Raw genomic sequence first — 17,687 nt, forward strand, 5'->3', positions numbered from 1 at the left:
AGGGTGTGGATATTTCTGCCTCTGGGCTCTCCACATCAGACTCTTGTTGTTTCAACATAGCTGAAAATATATGGCATGCTTCTAATGAAGAGCGTGCAAAGCATGCGCTTCCAAGACTAGGATCCCACTACTGAGTAGTCTGCTGCTTCCCATATACTGCTGGATATATTTTCCAGCATTTCAATTAGGTCATCAATAACCTGGTGCAGCTGCTGAGAGAAGAACTCAGATGTTCATAAATGTTATAGTCCATTAAGTTCAGATACTTCAAAGGCAGTTTGGAAAGAAAGTCATTTGTTAGGCTGAGTGGCGGTATTGCCAAATGCAAATCGTACCGGATGCCAAGACGAGGCACACGCAAAAACGGAGTCCAAAGGTCAAATTAACTTCAGCTGACCACTAGTGACATAAAGAAACTCACGGAAATTTGAAGTGTTACTGACACCGTACCGCTAAGGATCCCTTCAAGTGGCCGCAAGGAGAACGAGGAGAGCTACCAGGAGAAATCACTTAGGACTGGTTCGCCTGGTGCCTGTAAAGGCGTCCCGGTTCGCTTGCACACGAGCTCTCAGGCGAGATGCTCCTGGGCTTCCCCTGGCTCAGGGTGCGGAGAGAGCAGGTGCAGTATGGGTGAGCGAGATGTTTGCGTTATTTTATTTTTAGTGATCTCCTCTGCAGGCCAGGTAGGGCGATGAGGTGCCGCTGGCACAATTATTTCACCCTGGGCTCGTCCATCTCCCTCTGATTGACACGTGCCACGACTGGTGAATCGCGATGGATGAGAAGGAAGCAGGACACAAGCATCAGGACAAAGAAGCACCTGGCAGGAGATGGGGCCAGCTCCTCGACGGGAAAGGCTGGCACGACAGAGAGGGAGACACGAGCAATGCCGAACTGCCACGCGCCTGCTGAGATGCAGCGGCAGAAGAAATCTGGGCACGGCCTCGCTGCCAGCGCGGGCAGCAGGGAGGGCTGTCAGGGTGCAGGGGGCGGACAACCAGACAAGAGCTGCGCCCCCTGCCCCTCGGCACTCCCCGCGGAGCTGGGAGCAGGGCCCGTGGAGCAGCAGCCGCGCAGCAGGTCTGGGCACCCCGCATCCACCTGCAGGATGAGCCAGCACCCCTGGAAGTGCTGCGCGGGTGGGAGGAGGCAGGCAGAGCACAGCTGCACACATCTGGAGCTGCACCGCTGTGGCACTCCTGTGGCCTTGCCCTGGGCCCAGCTCAGCGTGGCATTGCCACGGCCTTGCTGCTGGGGGCTGGTGGGGGTGCAGCCAGCAGGGGCCGGGCGCCCACCTCCGGGGTCCGGCACAGCACTCGCCCTGGTGGGAGCCCAGCACCCGGGTGTCGCTGTGACCTAACTGGTGTTTGGCTAATGTGGCCCCCCAGGAGGGCAGCCTGGCCGGGCTGGAAGACAGCGAGTGGCAAGGGACGCCCTCTACCCTGGGCTGCTGGTAGCCGTGGTCACTCCTCAGTGGGTAACTGGTCCCTGGTGACTGTCTGGGGACAGGGACTGCAAGGATGGAGCTGGGCTCCCACCTGCACGAGCGCAGCACTGGGCCCCTGCACCCCGGGCCTTCCTCTGCTTGCCGAAGCTGCCCCAGCAGCACCAAAATACCCAGCAACAGGTTGTTCCCCCTGCCCAGTGCAGGCTGCTAACAGTTTGCTCAAGCAAAGTGTGACGGGCACGCTCACGTCCACGGGCAGAGCCGGGCGCTGGTGGCACGGAGCCTCCCTGCCGGCTGCGTGGAGGCCGTGAGCAGTCTCTGCGGCAGCGATGACCGCTCGGTGCTGCCGGCACGGGGCAGGGAAGGTGGAAGCCGCCGTTTACCTCGGAGGGGTTTACCTTCCCGCTCCCAGCTGCTCACCTGGGAACGCGTTCAGCTGAGGGGCGCGGGGGGTGGAAGCCTCTCCTGGAACGTGATTATTTCAATTGCTGGTTCATCAGTGTCACCAGTAATATCACAGCACATCTGCTCATGTGTAATTAGGTGAAAGGAAGAGGCAAGGAGGAGGCTTTGGAAATGACTCATTAGCAGCACCCTAACGAAGATCGGGCGGAGACATACGGCTGGCTCCGGCTGATGGAGGGGCCCATGGAGAGCCACCCCGGGGCGCTACCTGGCCCCTCTCGCCTCTGCTCTGGGAGGGCCCCGATCCTCGCCAGTCCAGCTGCTGCGGGTCGGCGAAGCCCTGCGGGAGTGGCGGGCCCAGGCGCAGCGCGGTAACACTGCATCGCGGGGTCGGCAGTGCCAGCGCCGTGTGCCGGAGCGTGAGTGTCATCCCCGCACCTGTCGCGGGCGGCTGTAGGTGACAGCGGTGCAGGATGTGTCTGCAGCGCTGCCCGTAGCGCCCTCTCCACCTCTCTGCTCCACGGCTCTCGTCTTTTGGCCCGTGACCCAAAGACCCCCGTGGCTGTGCTCTGCATCCTCCACCCTATATGTCTGGAGGCCTCCCCTGACTCTCACCTCTTGCCGGCTCCTTCCCTTCCCTTCCCTTCCCCCTCCATCTCCTTCTGCTCATCCCTTTCCTGCTCCCTCTGCTCCCTGCTCAGCCAGCCTTCTTCCTTCCTTTAAGACCCTCTCCCTGCCCTCCCTCTCCTCTGCCTCCTGCCGTGGTGTTCAGGGCTCAAGCTGCTCTTTTTGCGAGCACGAGTCAGTCAAAATCAGGTCGACTTCCCCGTGCTGCTGCAGGAGCGAGGCCCAACGCCCGAGCTGCTCCTCGCGGCTGCAACGGGAGGTGGAGCGTGGCGAGGTCTAGAGCAACTGGCGAGCGAGCGGCAAAGGGAGACCTTACTCCTAACACACGGAGATGACACCGCGGCCTCACTACAGCTTCCTTGAACTGTGCCCCGATGATGAAGGCAGCCAGAGAGAAAGCCCCGGGTACACGGCCTCCTCCGTCGCTCCCGTGCCGCTCCCTGCCATCCCTGGTTTCCATCCGTGCAGCGCGGGGAGAATTCAGATCAGATCATCCATTTCATCAGCGTCAGGAGACGGGAGTGAAATGTGATAAGTGTGTGCATGGGCTGACTGAGATGGAGAGAGGAACAGCCTCCAGTTTAACTCCCGCCCGACCTTTCCGGAGGGAGGCAGCGCGCCGAAAAATGCCATTCAGAGCTCTTAAAGGTTTGATGCCCCTGAACATCTCAGAGCTGTTTAAGGAGAGTGATATTCAGACTGCTCATGTCCTGCCACAGCTTCCTTTCGCTCCCAGCCGTGGCGGCTCGCTGGGGCAGGCAGAGAGGGATTTAGGAAAGGTCAGGATTTGAATGCACTGCGGTGCCACCCACGCTGAGCTCAGCCACAGGTGGGAGCCAAGAACGGGGGGGGCAGCCTGCACAAATCCTCCGTCCTTCCCCGGACGCTGGCTTGCACTCAGCTCCATTAACATCCTGCTTGCTAGGGAAGCACACGCCTGGCAAAGCAGCGTCAGAAGATGATCCAAAGCCCAGTCCCTCCTCATTGCTGCTGGGGTCTTTCCTCCTTTACTGCATTTGCTCTGGGAGTGTTTGAGGCGGGTGGTGTGGCCTGCCCTGCTCACAAGTGCTGAGCATCAGAAGCCCCTTTGACTGTCTGGGGAGAGGAGCAGATTGGGAAGGGGAAAAATTGAGATCTATCATCTCCAGATTCGGGCCCTGCGCTCCAGGGAAGATGTGGACACATTATAAAGAGTCCAAACATGATTAGAGACCTGGGAAACCTGAGTAACGAGGAAAGGCTGCAAGAACTAGGGGCATTCAGTCTGAGAAGACAAGCCCCAGGGCGGATTTGATAGCAGTCTTCAAATACCTGAAGGGTGGTTATAGCTGCAAAATATAGATAGTAATAATATAACATAGAGGATGGACTATTCTGTGCAGCTACGAGGAGCAATGATCCTTGCAGCAGGGGAGATCTGGGCTGGAGATGAGAGCGGGGTTCAGCATCGGACCCGGCTGCCCAGCGAGGTGGTAGACTAGAAACTGCATCCTTGGAAGTTTTCGAGGGCAGGGCAGACAGACGCTTGTCTGGGATGGTTTAGTGAGGGGCAATCCTGCCTGGGGCAGAGGGCTGGACTAGACGCGCCCGTGGCCGGCTCCGCCAGGACCCTGGACTATTGCAAAGAGACGCGGGAGAAGAGGAAGGCTGGAGCTGCTGCAGCCATCTCCTCCCGGCCCCTCCGGCTACGCCACGCTCTGACACGGGGCAGGCAAGTTTGCAAATGCGTCTCGGCCCCGGGAGCACAACGGTGGGAAACAGAAGGCGTAGCACGCCAGAGCCTCGCCCACAGGGGAATACGAAACCATGAATTTATGCCAGCGTTTCGTGAGTCGGAAGCTACATGCTTATTCTCATCCGAAAGCTGCCAGGCAGCCCATTAAACTTCAGTGGGACAGAGGCAGCGAGAACAGCCCCCTATTTCCTGGCCCTAGAGCCAAGTCTCAGTGCCTCCTTCCTTGGCGTCTCGGTGCTAGCCTGGTACAGGCGGAGGCAGGCAAGCCAGGCAAAGCAGCGGGAGCCAGGACCGGGGTGAATGCCTGAGCTGCTCCCCTCTGCCCGGGCCTTGAACCCCAGACCCTCTCCAGCAGCTGAAACGAGCGGGTCAGCGGTCGTCCGCGTCTGGTTTGCAAGGATTGCTGAGCCTGGCGGTGAGGAAATAGCTTCTCGCCGGTGAACCTGGTGCAGCTCCTGAATGCCCGCCTCTGGATTTAAATTCCTTTCCAGAGCAGAAGTGTCATTAAGCTCCCTGTTTTGGCACCGTTTACAATTAGTTTACCTCATTAAGTCTTGTGAAAAGCGGCTGCGAAGTGCCTGTTATTCATCACCGGTTATTGCTCCGAAAGAGAGGGGCTCGCTGGATACTGCGTTAACTTGGCACAAAACGTGCACCTGGGTGACGGCGGCCCGTCGTGCCCAGCACAGGTGACTCCTCCGGCCCGGCGGCTGTTGCCAGCCCGTGCGCCTGGCTGCCAGCCCACGGGCCAGACCTGCCCTGCTATTGAACAGCCCCGTGGCCTGCAGATCCGCACCATCTCCTCTATCAGCCACCGAGCCCTGCACCGCGTCCAGTTCACTCCGGTGCTGCTGGCCTTTCGACTGGGAAGAGCCCGCTGCAGCCAGGGAGCCTCTCCTTTCCCCTCACATTGTGAATTAAAGCGTGGCCCGTGGACGAGCACGGGTTGTCAGATGAACCTGCACAGCTGGAGACTGCCATGCCAAAGACATCACTTCTTGCCAAAGTCTTTGCAGCGCTTTCTAGCTCGGCAGCTTCATGTCGGCCTGGCGCCAGCCCCGGGTGCAACGAGCCCCGTCTTACAACTGCCGCTGGTGCGAGCAGCTCCTACTCGGTCAAGCAGCCGTGTCTCACACTCATATTCGGACCCTGCCGTCGGACTTGCAGTTCACGGTCGCTAGCTACAGTAACCCCAGTGCAGCGGCTCGTGCGCCTGAACGCACCTTCCAAAATGAACAGTTAGGCCCTAAGCGTAATTACACTGATTGCACTCAGCTTCTGCTGAAGTGGTCAGGAGTTGACTCTTGGAAAATCCAGGCACTTTAATTGAGTTGTCTAAACGTGGACGGAGATTGGAGAAGCCTCAGTCCGAGCACGCCGGCCAGCAGGGCTCGGCCGGTACCAACCGGCCTCGACAGAGACCCGCACACGACAAGCGGTCTCTGGCGCCGTGCAAACCACTGCAGCAAGCGGTGCCTCAAGCCCCGCCACGCTCCCTGGGCCACGTCCTCCCTTCATCGCGGCGCAGTGCTGTGCTCGGCGCGAGCAGTTTCTCTGCGGTTTGGGGCCGACCTTCACGCAGCTTGCAGAGGGAGGCAGCGAGGAAGAGCTGTCGGGGCGGGGAGGGGACTGCTTCCTCCCCAGATCCCGCTAATAAAAAGCCGAGCAAGTGGAGGGTGTTTTCATTTTTAATTGCTGTGATAAGCTCAGGGCACGCTGCCAAAGAGCCAATTGAACCAAACTGCGGCAATTAGCTAAGGAGATTTCTCTGCAGAATTGTGCTCCTTCAGCTCCATTCAGATTTACAAATGAGATTGTTTAAGTCATGATGTACGTGCTAATCCCTGCGCGCATTCCTGTACACACGGCGCTCCCGCCCTCACCTCCGCGTTGCCATATGTGAACGCGCTGCCCGGTGCGAAATACTCAGCTCTAGCAGCTTTTCTTATTCTTCGACCAGAGCAGCTTCGTAACAGCGGCCTCCAAGGGCATCGCCGGGGCGGCGCTGGGTGGGCCAGGCCTGAGCGCCCAGCGAGGGCAGACAGACACCTCGCTTACCTCGCTTACCCGCTGGGTTTAGCTTTCAACTGTCAAAAATAGGAGGTTTGGACCATTTTGAATCCCCCCCCCCTACATTCTTGATTTTGGAGAGTGGCTGAAATGAACCTTTTTACAAACGGCCGTGGCTCGGAAGAATGGACACTTTCCAACCAAGGGAAAGGTTTCTGCTGGTTTTCCTACGCAGCTCTGCAGCCCCTGATGCGAGAACCGGCTGGAAAGTCAAATGCCAGCGTGCACGGGAAATGCCCATGTCCGTTATGTCTTGCTTGTATTTCTAAAGCTAAGTCTGTTTAGATGCATTTGCAGCTTTAGGTGGAGCTGCGTGATGGAGACCGTTGCTGTAAATCTGCCGGGGAACAGCATTGGGAAGGTTTGCCTGCGCCTGCAATAAAAAAGCAGCAAAACCAAGCCAAGCAGCAGCTGTAAGAAAGAAAAGCGGGGAAAAAGCAAGAAAGAGCAGAAAGGGGCCGAACCCGACCCTGCGGCGCGGACTCTGCTGCCAGGACGCAGCTCCGGCAGCGGCAGCATCTGGAGCCAGAAGAGCGTTGCCCCACGCCCCGGGCTACGGCAGCAGCGTCCAGCACGCCGGGGACGGTGCCCGCGGCTGGAGCCCTGGCTGGCCCCGTGCCTCGTGCAGCAGCCCACGGCCTGGCAAAGCCGGCGCCAAGGCTCTTTCCATGCAGGCGCTCGTGGGTGTGTCAATGGCCCGGGGACCTGCTATCGCCTCTGCTTGGAAGCTGGATCTGTAGGGCAGCAAAGCACCTCCTGCCCTCTCACTCCATGGTACGTGCCCCATGGTCCGGCGGGGGTTGGCTTTGGACACTTCTGCCCCCTTCCCAGCCCTGCACCTTGCTTGCCTCTTGCTGCCCTCCTGCTGCCCTCACTCCTCTTTGTGCCCATCACGGACCTCCCAAAGGATGGACAGGGTGGGAAAGAGTGACATGGGAGCATCCCCTTGGCACGCAATCTGCCGTCCCCGAGCTCCGGTCCTCTCTCTCGGGCAGGTCTTTGCAGGCTGCTGCGCCTGTCACTCGCGTACGGGAGGCCAGCGGAAGTTGCAATGGCCGTGCAGGCCTGATGCAAAGCCCGGAGGTGTCCTTGTACTGAGTCCAGCCGGCTCAGGCTCGGGCCTGGCATCGCTCACTTTAGGCCATTAGTACAAAAGGGACAGCGTTTTGCAAGGCTGGTGCAGGCACCATCGTGGTCGCTGGAAAGCCTTGCAGCTAACGAAGCACAGTGGAGTGCAGAGGCAGAGCGAGGCCCTCGAGGTCGATCCAGGAGCTCTAAAAGGGATGGAAAAAATCCCAAGTCCTTTTCCCCATAAAACTTTAAGCACCTCCTTATGTCTGCATCCCAGCCAGGCGGAGGGCTGCAGATGGGCCTGCCCGGGGACTGGAAAGCTGTGCAGGAACCGCGCTGCACCACCGTCTCTGGTTACTATTGGCAACGGCCGGCTGTGGTCCGAGACATCATAAACACTTTTACAGAGATTGCTGTGTAGTGCCAGTGAATCAATCACAGAGGAAGTGATAGTGGAGTTTCATGTGACACCAGCTGAGACATTAAGGATGGAGAGATAAGGTGGGAGACGCCACTCCGGCCCCCGGGCACCTTGTCTTCCTCCAGCATTTCTGCTGCTGGCTCCCAGAGCCCACGGGGTTAGCAAAGCCGGTCCTCAGCGCCCCTGGAAAGGAGCAGAGCCTGGCATGTACCCCTTTCCTTCATCAACTTGGTCTTAAGAGACTTAGAGCATGCAGTTACCCAAGGCAGGGGCACGTGGCGGTTTACGCCCTTCTCAGAAGATCAGCCTGAGCCCATCCCAACGGGCCGCCGTGCTGCCTGCTCCAGCTGGTAGCCAGTACGCCGCGCTCCGGCCAGGGTTCAGGCTGTGACGTGAAAGGCAATTGCTCCCCTCACCTGGCCTGGCTTGCAATTCAGAGCCAGGCTGGGGGCTCCTCCTTGACCTCATGCCAGGCTGCAATGCACTTGGGCACATCCATCTTCTTCCCTTCTCACTCGGAGGCGAGGTCCCTGCACGCTCAGCGCTTGCTGCTTTGGCCTCGCCTCCCTTCACAACAATTTTCCCTGCAGCTGCCCCTGATTCCAGCTGCTGAGATGGGACATAGGTCACAAAGGGATTTTCTTAGTCTGAATTAAGTGGAGCAGAAAGTGGCCCCCATGCTTGGTCTGGACTGAGGATGACGGGATAGTCTATACTTCGTTACGGTCACATAAGGCGCAGACCTGCCATTGCCCTCTTGTACGTACAGAGCTGCAGCTCTGCGCTGGAGCGTTTCATGCACTCTCCTCGGGTTTGAGAAGACGAGCTCTTCCTGGCCATTACAGGTTTTGACTTTGATGTCAATAAACCTCGAACGAACGGCACATCTCCGAAGATGAACTGTGATCCGCACAGCGCGGGAAGTGTGTTTATACCTAATGCAAGGGGACGGTTAGTCAATGCGTGGCAAGCCGGAGTAACATGGAAGGAAGCTGTCATCCAGGACAGAGAACAAACCCGTTTCATTTTCCTAAACCAGGTTTCTTGCCGTAGGGACGTGCTCCTGCACGGGGCAGGGTGGGAAGCCTCCCGCGCTGCGCTGCTGCGGCCGGGGAGGAGAAGTGGCCGTGCTGAAAAGTGAAGCAATGTGGCCGGGTGCTCCCAGCCGGCGTGAGCTGACGCAGTTCTCCTGGATCCCAGCTGGGAACTGGCCTGTCGTGTTTTCCCATCAGGTCGCTTCTGTGGTGTGACATTCCCGCCCGCAAAAGCAAGAACTTAGCTGAGGTTTCTGGAGACGCGATAAAGCATTTTGTTTGGAGAAGAGGTGGTGAATATTCATGGGGCTGGACTATTTCAGACTTGCCCCACCTGTGAAATTTCTCTGTCCTATTTTTGCTGCTAGAAACCGGCGCTGGTGAGAACAGGGGATTTTGCCCCCAGCAGAATTTGCAAAAACAACAGGCGCCGCAGCCCCGGTCCAGTATTGCTGGGCAGCAGGTTTCCGCGGCGCTGCGTGTGCTACCGATGGTGCCACCCTGTACGCGTGGGCAGCGCCACACCTCGGGCCTCCCCCTGGCCGTCTGCATCAGACTCAGAAGCTGTCAGTGGACGAGGGCAGCAGAAGCCAGCTGCCCCATGACCCTGCCCGGGAACGCTGCTCCCAGGCACGGCAAACCCTCCACCCAAACCAGCCTCCAACCCTCCCAATCCAGTGGTTTTCAACCCGTGGTCCAGGGACCCCGGGAGCTCGCCGACTACGCCTATGGGGTCTGCAAAAGATCACAGTGATCAATGAACAACATGTGAGTGCCCCACTTCCAATTAGGAGGGGTCCATATCTCCATTGAAACATTTTTTAGTGGCCCAAAAGTAACAAAAAAAAAAGGTTGAAAACCACTGTCTTCATTGGTTGCTTCCATATGTGTCTCTTCCTGGGGTAGCATCGATTAGGAGAGTCCTGGGGCTGGACGACAAAACGCCTCCCCGTTAATTTTAATCGCTTTCTTATGCAGGCTCTGTGGTGTGACCGGACTAACGATGAGCCGACGGATGGCAGATCGATGGAGGCTGCGGTGTCGGGGAGCTGAGATTAATGAAAGGAAATCGCAGGGAGCGCCCTCCTGCTCCCGCTCCCCTCCCCGGGCGCCACTTCTCTCCTCCGAGCACGCCAAGAACGTGCGGCTTCGGCCTGCGCAGGAATGAATACAGTTCTCACAGCCTTTGCCGAGCGCTGGTGAGTGAAAGTCCTCATCTGCAAACACTTAATGATATCTGACAACCAGAAAATGAGGCTTATTGACAGAATTCCTGTTGCTGTTTTGTGCCCTGGTTGAAATGCAGGTTTTCAGGCAAGACAGGCTCGCAATGGACCCGAGCACTGTGTGCATCCCATGCTTTTTGGTAGATATCAGTGTCAGATAAACAGCTTTTTAGGGAGGGAGGGAGGGGGAATGGGCTGCTGCTGGATTTGCAGCCAGAGTGGGGGCCCAGGGCAGATCTCCTTATAATCCTTGAGCACTGAATCACAGACAACCAGGCTGGGAGGGAGCTCAGGAGGTCACATCTAGTCCGACCCCTGCTCCAAGCAGGACCAGCCCCAACGACATCATCCCAGACAAGGCTTTGTCCACCCGGGTCTTCAACACCTCCAAGGATGGAGACTGCACCACCTCTCTGGGGAGCCTGCTCCAGTGCTTCACCACCCTCCTCAGGAAAATTTTTCCTAATATCCAACTAGTCTGTGTCTGCAGCTGTGACTCCACATGCCGGCTCGGCTGTGCTGGACCATGCCCCGTTCCCGGTCCCCTTCCTGCCCGGGGAGCTGGGCGATGCGGTGGTGGGTGCCAAGGGTCCTGGGCAGGCTGCAGGAGGGGGCTCCTGTCTCAACCCCCAGCTCGGGGGAGTCCGACCAGCCCTTGGGGAACACCACGTCATGGCACTGCTCACCGGGAAGGCCCTGCCCCGTGTGAGGGTGGGTGGCTGCCAGGAGCCGGCCCTTCTTGGCCGGCCGGTGCGGCATGCGGAGGTGCCCCTCTGCCAGCGCAGCTCAGGGCACAGGCCAAGAGGAGTCTCACAGCTGAACTCTGGGAAGGGCTGTGGCTCCCATCTCCCTCGGTGCAGCAGGCTTCATTAATAGCACAGATGCTCATTAATAGCAAATGCATGCTGCCCACCCCCAAAGCATTCACCTCTTCATACCACATGCAAGCCCATGAGCATGCACATCATCGCCCGTGTGCACCAGCCCCTCGGTGCACGGCAATGGAGACAGCGAGAGGCAAAAGCCAAAGGGTGCAAAGGCCAGAGCCAGCACAGGACCAATCCCAGGCAGCTGTGATGGTTTCCCCGCACTGGTGCTACTGGCCAGGGCAAACCGGCTCACCCTGGCTGCGGAGATTTCGATACAGCATAAGGAAAAAAGGAAAAGCATGCTGCACTGGAAGGGAGGGTCTGGCTGTCTGCAGCCTGGCCTCGTGGCAGTGAGGCGTGGTACTTCCCAGCTGCTAGAGACCCTGGGTGGGCAGCCAAGGTGCAGCGTGGCATCCAGCCCTCCCTCGCCCAGTGCCCTTGGACAGGAGAGCAGCTGCGCTGCCCCCCACGTCCCTCCTTCACTAATCGCCTCTTCCTGAGGTGCCAGCGCCTGGACGTGCTCCGCAGGAGGGAGCTTTCAGCGTGGGAGTCTGGCAGGTCGTCAGCCAGGAGCACCGGGGGAGGAGAGCGAGGGTCCATTACTGCCAGTTCATTTATAATTCTAATATAAATTCAGGATGTTGCCGGAGCCCGGTGTTTGCTAATTCACTTGACTGGCAGGCATGTGTTTGCTGGGAGCTCTCGGCGTTTCAATAACCTGTCTGGCTCCGTTGCGCAGGATCTTGAAAGGGAAACAATTGTACCTGTCACATCACCTGCGATAACCTTCAGCAGCGAGCGTGTTGCTCTTTGTTGGGGAGATAAAGCCGTTGTTGATATGTAATACGCCGGCCTGGCGCGCTAGCGTCAGGATTGTCTCTTGCTTTGCTAATTAATTTTATCTTCCTTGTCATCTTCCGACTCAAATCTAGGCAATCCTAAGCCTGGCAGAATTGATTTTGGGCAACGGGGGGCTATGTGCTTCTTACCGGCCAACTTCAGATATAAATGTGAAGCGCTCACTCACGTCAACGTGTTCTAAAGTGGGCCGCGGCGCTTTGAACGGTTTCTATTTCGGTATCTTGCAAAGTATTTTTATATGCTGTTTCCCGTCTCCCCCGAACCTTGATTCCCCCCTTTTATCAGAGACAAACAACACCTGTGTTATTGGCATGGTGCTGTGAGAAGGAAGTGAGGGGTTAGCAATGGCATAAAGATAAGCAGCCCCTCTCTAAATCAGATCCTCCACAAAGCCGAGATTAGAAATTGTAGCTTGTCTACAAATAAATGATGATTTCTCTCCCTCCCCTTCTGTGAAAGGCACTTTAATTTCCCATCCAAATGTTTTATGAACCCTTCGCTTTGGAGTGGAGAAGGCGAGAATCAAATCCTCCATCAGCTGTGGGGACGAGCCCTGCGGTGCGTGGCACGGCTCCGGCGTGGTCCTGCGGGGGCCAGCGAGACCATTCCAGACCGATGCTGGTGCCCGTGTCCAGGCGTGCCAGCTCTCCCCCGTGGTTTGCTAGATTTACCATGGGCAGCCTGCCCCCTCCCAGGATGGCACGTCCTCTCCAGCTGCCTGGACCGTGGCCGTGGTTGGAGAACTGGCTGGGTCCTGGGATGCGATGGGAGAGATGCTCGTGACGCTAACGTGGATGGTTTCCTTCCTGCCGCCCCATCCAGCCTTTGAGCAGGGACCACATGTCTATTAGTGCACGTGTGTGCAGGGTCCATGCCCCGGGCCCTGCCCAGGGATCGCTCTCATCCTGCCCAACCCGCTTTCTATCAATAGCCTTGCATTGTTAACCTCTTCCCAGCCAAGACTCAGGCGGCTATGCAGGCGGCTATGGATGCCAGTGTTAATTAGTTCTTTGATGCGATCCTGTTTGTTTGCATAGAAGTCCTGTCATGTCCTACCGCCTGAACGCGGGGAGAAGCAAAGGATCAGAGCTGGTGTCTTTGTTCGTAGCGTCTTTGTTCCAAGCCCCTTTCCAGTCCGCCCTGTGCCCAAAATCTGTCTCTTCCCCAGGAGAAGGTGCCCGTGTTTTTGTGGCGGTGTCTGCTGCTTCCTTGCTGACTTCTTTCTCAGTTTCTCTGGTCTTTCCACTTCTAATACACACACGCAAGACAGCAGCCACCACAGCCCACTTGTGCTTTGCATGCACTTTATTCTGAGAGGTGACATATGTCTGCATTTGGAGTTGAGGCTGCTACTGTTTCAGCTATCTGGTTCCCTAAAGGAGCGTATTGACTGCTTACAGCTATGTTAAAGGAGGAGTGGTGGGTATATCAAACCCACAATACCACAGTTGTGTTGCTGAACAAACTGTGAGCTTGTGACTGGCCTACTCACACACAGCAGATGGCATGTGAATAAAAGGGTTTGCAAGACTGGGGCCAGAAGACTAATCTTCAGGACCCCAGTGACTGGCGCTCTATCAGTGACAGACAGGGCGTGCAGATACACACTTATCTAGCATGAGTCGCCACGGCTGTTCTGCACTGAACACATAAAAGCAAAGCCTGAGGTCTCTAACAGGTTACTGGGGTGCAGCACACAGCTTTAGGGGGCCCTGCAGCCAACACTAGTGGGTAACCCGGGGCAGCACCCCGGGGCCATTAGGGTTACACCGGCAGGATGGCAGGCGGCTCAGAGCAGGGGATGCAGCTGTGTTAGCCTTGAACCCAGGCTGGCCTGAGGGCAGGGAGCTGCGGGTTGGGGCTGCAGCCTTGCGTGTGGCTCAGGCTGCAGCTTCAGGCTGAGATGTTTTGGAAGTAGCTGGTGATGGGGAGGAGGTTTGGCCTCGGGGAGGGGTCTGCACGTGCCGGGCTGGCTGTCTCCTGGCTCTGCCTCTCCACTCCCTGCATAGGCCTTGGCCCAGCTGCAAAGCACTGGGGCTGTTTGCTTTGGGCTGCCCTGCGGTACATGCAGGGGAGCACGTTCCTGGGATGCTCCGCTCCTCTCTCTGCAGTGCTTCCAGCTGAGGCCAGATCCACGTTGCCCATATTCCCCTGGAGGCTCGGTGCCCCCCTCCCCCAGCCCCAGGGGTGCACAGTAGCCCAGCACAGCTGGATTAGCAAAAGATTCAACCCCATTAGCAGCCCTCTCTTGATTCATCAAGGGAGGGATTCCTGCTGGCTTGGAGTAATGAGGAAGGGGCGCATAATATAGAGCTTGATCTAATACATAGCTTGATGAATGCAGTAACCATTATGTGACAGAGGGATCCAGGACAGCAGTGGAGTGAGCCTTTGGTGGAGATGCAGAGGCCGTACAGACAAGTCGAAGGACAGACACTGAATGCGTGCTGAAAAGAGTAAGGACTAGGAGCTCCTCCCGGACCCTGCCTCTCCCGCAGGCCGGGCGGGCGGTCACCCCTGGGGCCTGGCAGCCTCCGTCCCGCAGCAGCCGCTTGCAGCACTGCCTGCACGACCCTCTCTGGCATCTCATTTCCCATCTCTTCTGCTTCCCCGTTGCGGCCCAAAGCTGCCTGCAGCACCCGCTTCGCGGAGGCGCTTAGTCCCAGAGACTGTGGGGCTCTGACATGGGAGTCAGGTCGGCACAGGTGAAACGTCTGCAGAGTACTGGCTTCGGGGTCTGATCCAAACCTGTGGAAATCAGAGCAACTTAATGGCTGGCTTCCTGGGACTCTCTTTTCCCCCTTCCTCCCCCGCTAAAGAAAGGGAGAAAAAAGAAAGCCCCAAATGAAAACACTATAACGTTGCCGGGAATTAAAGTGGGCACAAAACTGACTTGAGGTCAAATGAAGCATTTCATCTCCACTTTGAGCAGTTTGAAGGTTTTTTCCCTTTTCAAACAAGTAGCACTGAAATGGATTTTGAAATGGCATCATACTTTGAAGGGAAAAATGAAAACACGTTGTTAAAGTGCTGAAACACGTTTCTCCTTTGTTGTTGTTTTCGCACGAGCCACTCAGCAACCCCGATGGATTCGGGAGGGCTTTGCCGAAGCTGCCTTGTTTCACTGCCACAGTGTTCAGCGGAGACCTCTCACCCAGCTCTCGGAAACCAGCAGGAAAGCGTCCCTGCCGTTAGCCTGCGAGGGCTCCTGTGCCTGCGCTGCGCCCCCGTCCCCTCGCACTGCGCCGCAGGTTTTCTTTCCTTCGATGCCGGGGGCTGCAGCCGTCCCACGGAGCAGGACGGAGAAGAAATAACACGGGGCAGGAATCCAGGACCACCCTTCCCTGCGCTTTGTCCTGCCCCAAGCCCCCAGCACCGAGGGACCATCTCCCAATGTCTAACTCCCTCGCTTTTCTACATTAGGGAGCATCTCAAAACGACAGCTTACCGCCAGTGGTACGGCGGGGCTTCCTCAGCGTGCCGCGGGCTCCCCCGCATGCCCTGCCGCTCAGGGTGGGGGTGCGGTCCCACCTGTGTAGTTCAGGCTGTGACACAGGACATGGACCGCCACACAAGTGGTACCGGGCAGAGCTTTCCTGTCTCGTGAAAAAATTGGAATTTTTTCCCCCATCTTACATCAGGAACAAAAACTTTACTTTTCAATAATTTCAAAATGCTTCATTTAGATTTTAATCATTTTTAACTTAAAACATATGCTTTTCTTTTCTCTCCAAACAATAAAAATATTGAAACTCAAAGTCATTGTGGCTTGGAGAAACAGCTTTTTTTTTCATTTTGATCGTTTAGAAATGTTCCTCCTCCTCCCCTGCCAAAAACCCCCACCCCATTTCAAGTCAAGACCTTTATTAGAACCAACCCTTTCTTGCAAAAAAAGAAAAAAAAGAAAAAGAAAAGTTTTGTTTGGAGAAATAAGCGTTTTTCAACAAAATAACCACAGGCGTCAAAAAAAATTCCCGACCAGCTCCTGTATCAATGCATGAAAAGCAGTTTCTTTGGGTGAATTATGGCCAAATCATGTAGGAAACAAGTTGATTTGCATACGCAAATCCATATCTTAGCAGGACCCTTTCATTACTCCTTCACATGAAAGACGGCCCTTGGTGTACAGGGGGACTTCATTCAATCAGCGAGAATGGTAATGGAGATGACGTTCTGGAACGACCGCAGCGAAAGGAATTGCACTTTCCTAAATTAAAATAAGCAGAGATGCTGAGACCCCAGTGCCAGAGGCTCTGGCTCTGGTGTCTGACCTTGACCTGCAGTCGCCAAGCCTGGCAACGTTAAAAGACCCAAAGCCTAATAAGCCCACAGCTCTGACCCGGGGAAGAAGGGGCTTGGGTTGGATGGGCTGTCCTGGGTGCAGGGGTCCCAGCCCCACAGCTCATTTCTGAGGAGACCTTGGGAAAACACTTCCCTACTTTGCACCTCTATTTCTCCATCCGTGACCTTGGGCTACCATCCTCGCCTCCATCCGCGGCTCACTTCGCCCAACCACCGGCCCGTGTCCCCAGCGGGACCTGCAGGCACTGGGTGCTGGGCCGGGCCGGGCCGGGCCGCACGGTCTACACCGCGCTGCAGGCACCGGGCTGTCCCGAGCGTCCTTTCTGCCGCAGGGCAAGGCAAGGCAGAGCGACGGTGCTGCAGGCCCTGCCGAGTTTTGACAGGGACTGCTCGGCTCCTTCTGCTCACACGTTCCTTCAAGAAGGGTGATCGATAGTTGATTAATCTGGCGAAGAAAGTAATGTATTAAAAGCAGTGACTGATGTCAAATACATTCTCTCTTGCCTATTGATTTCCTTATTTTTAACCCGCACGTGCCAAAGTTATGAAGCCCAGTTCCAGTGTGCAGCTAGTACATTCATCTCTTTAATTTCATGTGGATATAATTTACCAAGCAATGTATTTGATTGAGTAAATGTTGCACCATTGATCTCGCAGCTGAATTATCTGATTTGATTGGCACCGTGTCAAACTCGATAGAGATGGCAAACGATTCATGGAGTAATGCTAGTAATTGGGCGGTTGTTTTCTGGGGAACAATTGCTTGAGTTGGAAGAAGTCATGTTTCAAGAAGTGCTGCGGTGTGAACCTGGAGGAGTTTTTACCGTGGGCGAACAGCATAAACTTAAATCTGGAGTCATAGCAAAAATGCTGCTCTTCCAACATGATTTTTATCCAAGGATACCGCAGCAGTTTCCAAAGGTATCCTGGCAGGAAATTTGGGAATCAGGCCCATTAATTAATTAAGCTTTGCAATACCCTGTGAGTCAGGCAAGCAGTATTGTACGCAGAGGAACAGGGAAGCGAATGGCTTGCCCTGGATCAGACACAGCAGAGTAGTGGCAGAGCCAGGAAGAGGAACCGGGCATCACGCACCCGCGACGTCGGTCTCCTGTGGTTAGCACCTTGCATAATCAAGCCAGTCGGGGCGATTTCCATAGAAATGAGCCGCTGCTCGTGGAACGACTGCGCAGACAAACGCAGCAGACTTCTGGGGTCATCAGCTCTGCTGTGGGTCTTGTTGATATTTAACTTTGGCAAGAAAGATGAGTTTTCTCTGCTTCCTCATATTTTAATGTACATGCTTGTTAATGTCCTGGATCACATAGTGATAAAACTAATCACAGGCTCGCTGCAACCGTTCCTGGCTGCAGATCAATAATCTTCAGATAACAGAGCAGGAATAGCTTTCACACCAATGAGACTCCATGCAATTAAGAAGCAATTCTTCTCTGATAATGATACCTTTCCAAGCCCAAGTCTGAGGCAAGTAATTTTATTCCAGGTGATGTTAGATATTGGTAAGAGGATGGATATTTAATTAAATGCTCTACTCTACAAATTTGATACCAACTATCATCTGTCCAGTTCATGCAAAGTTGATAGTAATAAAAGTGGAA

General features: G+C 56.0%; 1 long non-coding RNA gene across 1 annotated transcript in view; it reads left to right on the plus strand.

Annotated features, from left to right (window-relative positions):
* The first annotated feature begins 2,598 nt into the window (after positions 1 to 2,598).
* Positions 2,599 to 17,687, plus strand: part of LOC109283708 (uncharacterized) — a 58,720-nt gene continuing 43,631 nt past the window's right edge. Inside the window, exons 1-2 of the long non-coding RNA XR_009462896.1 lie at positions 2,599 to 9,578; positions 9,789 to 10,009. This is a non-coding gene — a long non-coding RNA (uncharacterized LOC109283708). The remainder of the gene's footprint in view (positions 9,579 to 9,788; positions 10,010 to 17,687) is intronic.

Source organism: Alligator mississippiensis, chromosome 6 (assembly GCF_030867095.1).
Source record: "Alligator mississippiensis isolate rAllMis1 chromosome 6, rAllMis1, whole genome shotgun sequence".
NCBI lineage: Eukaryota > Metazoa > Chordata > Crocodylia > Alligatoridae > Alligator > Alligator mississippiensis.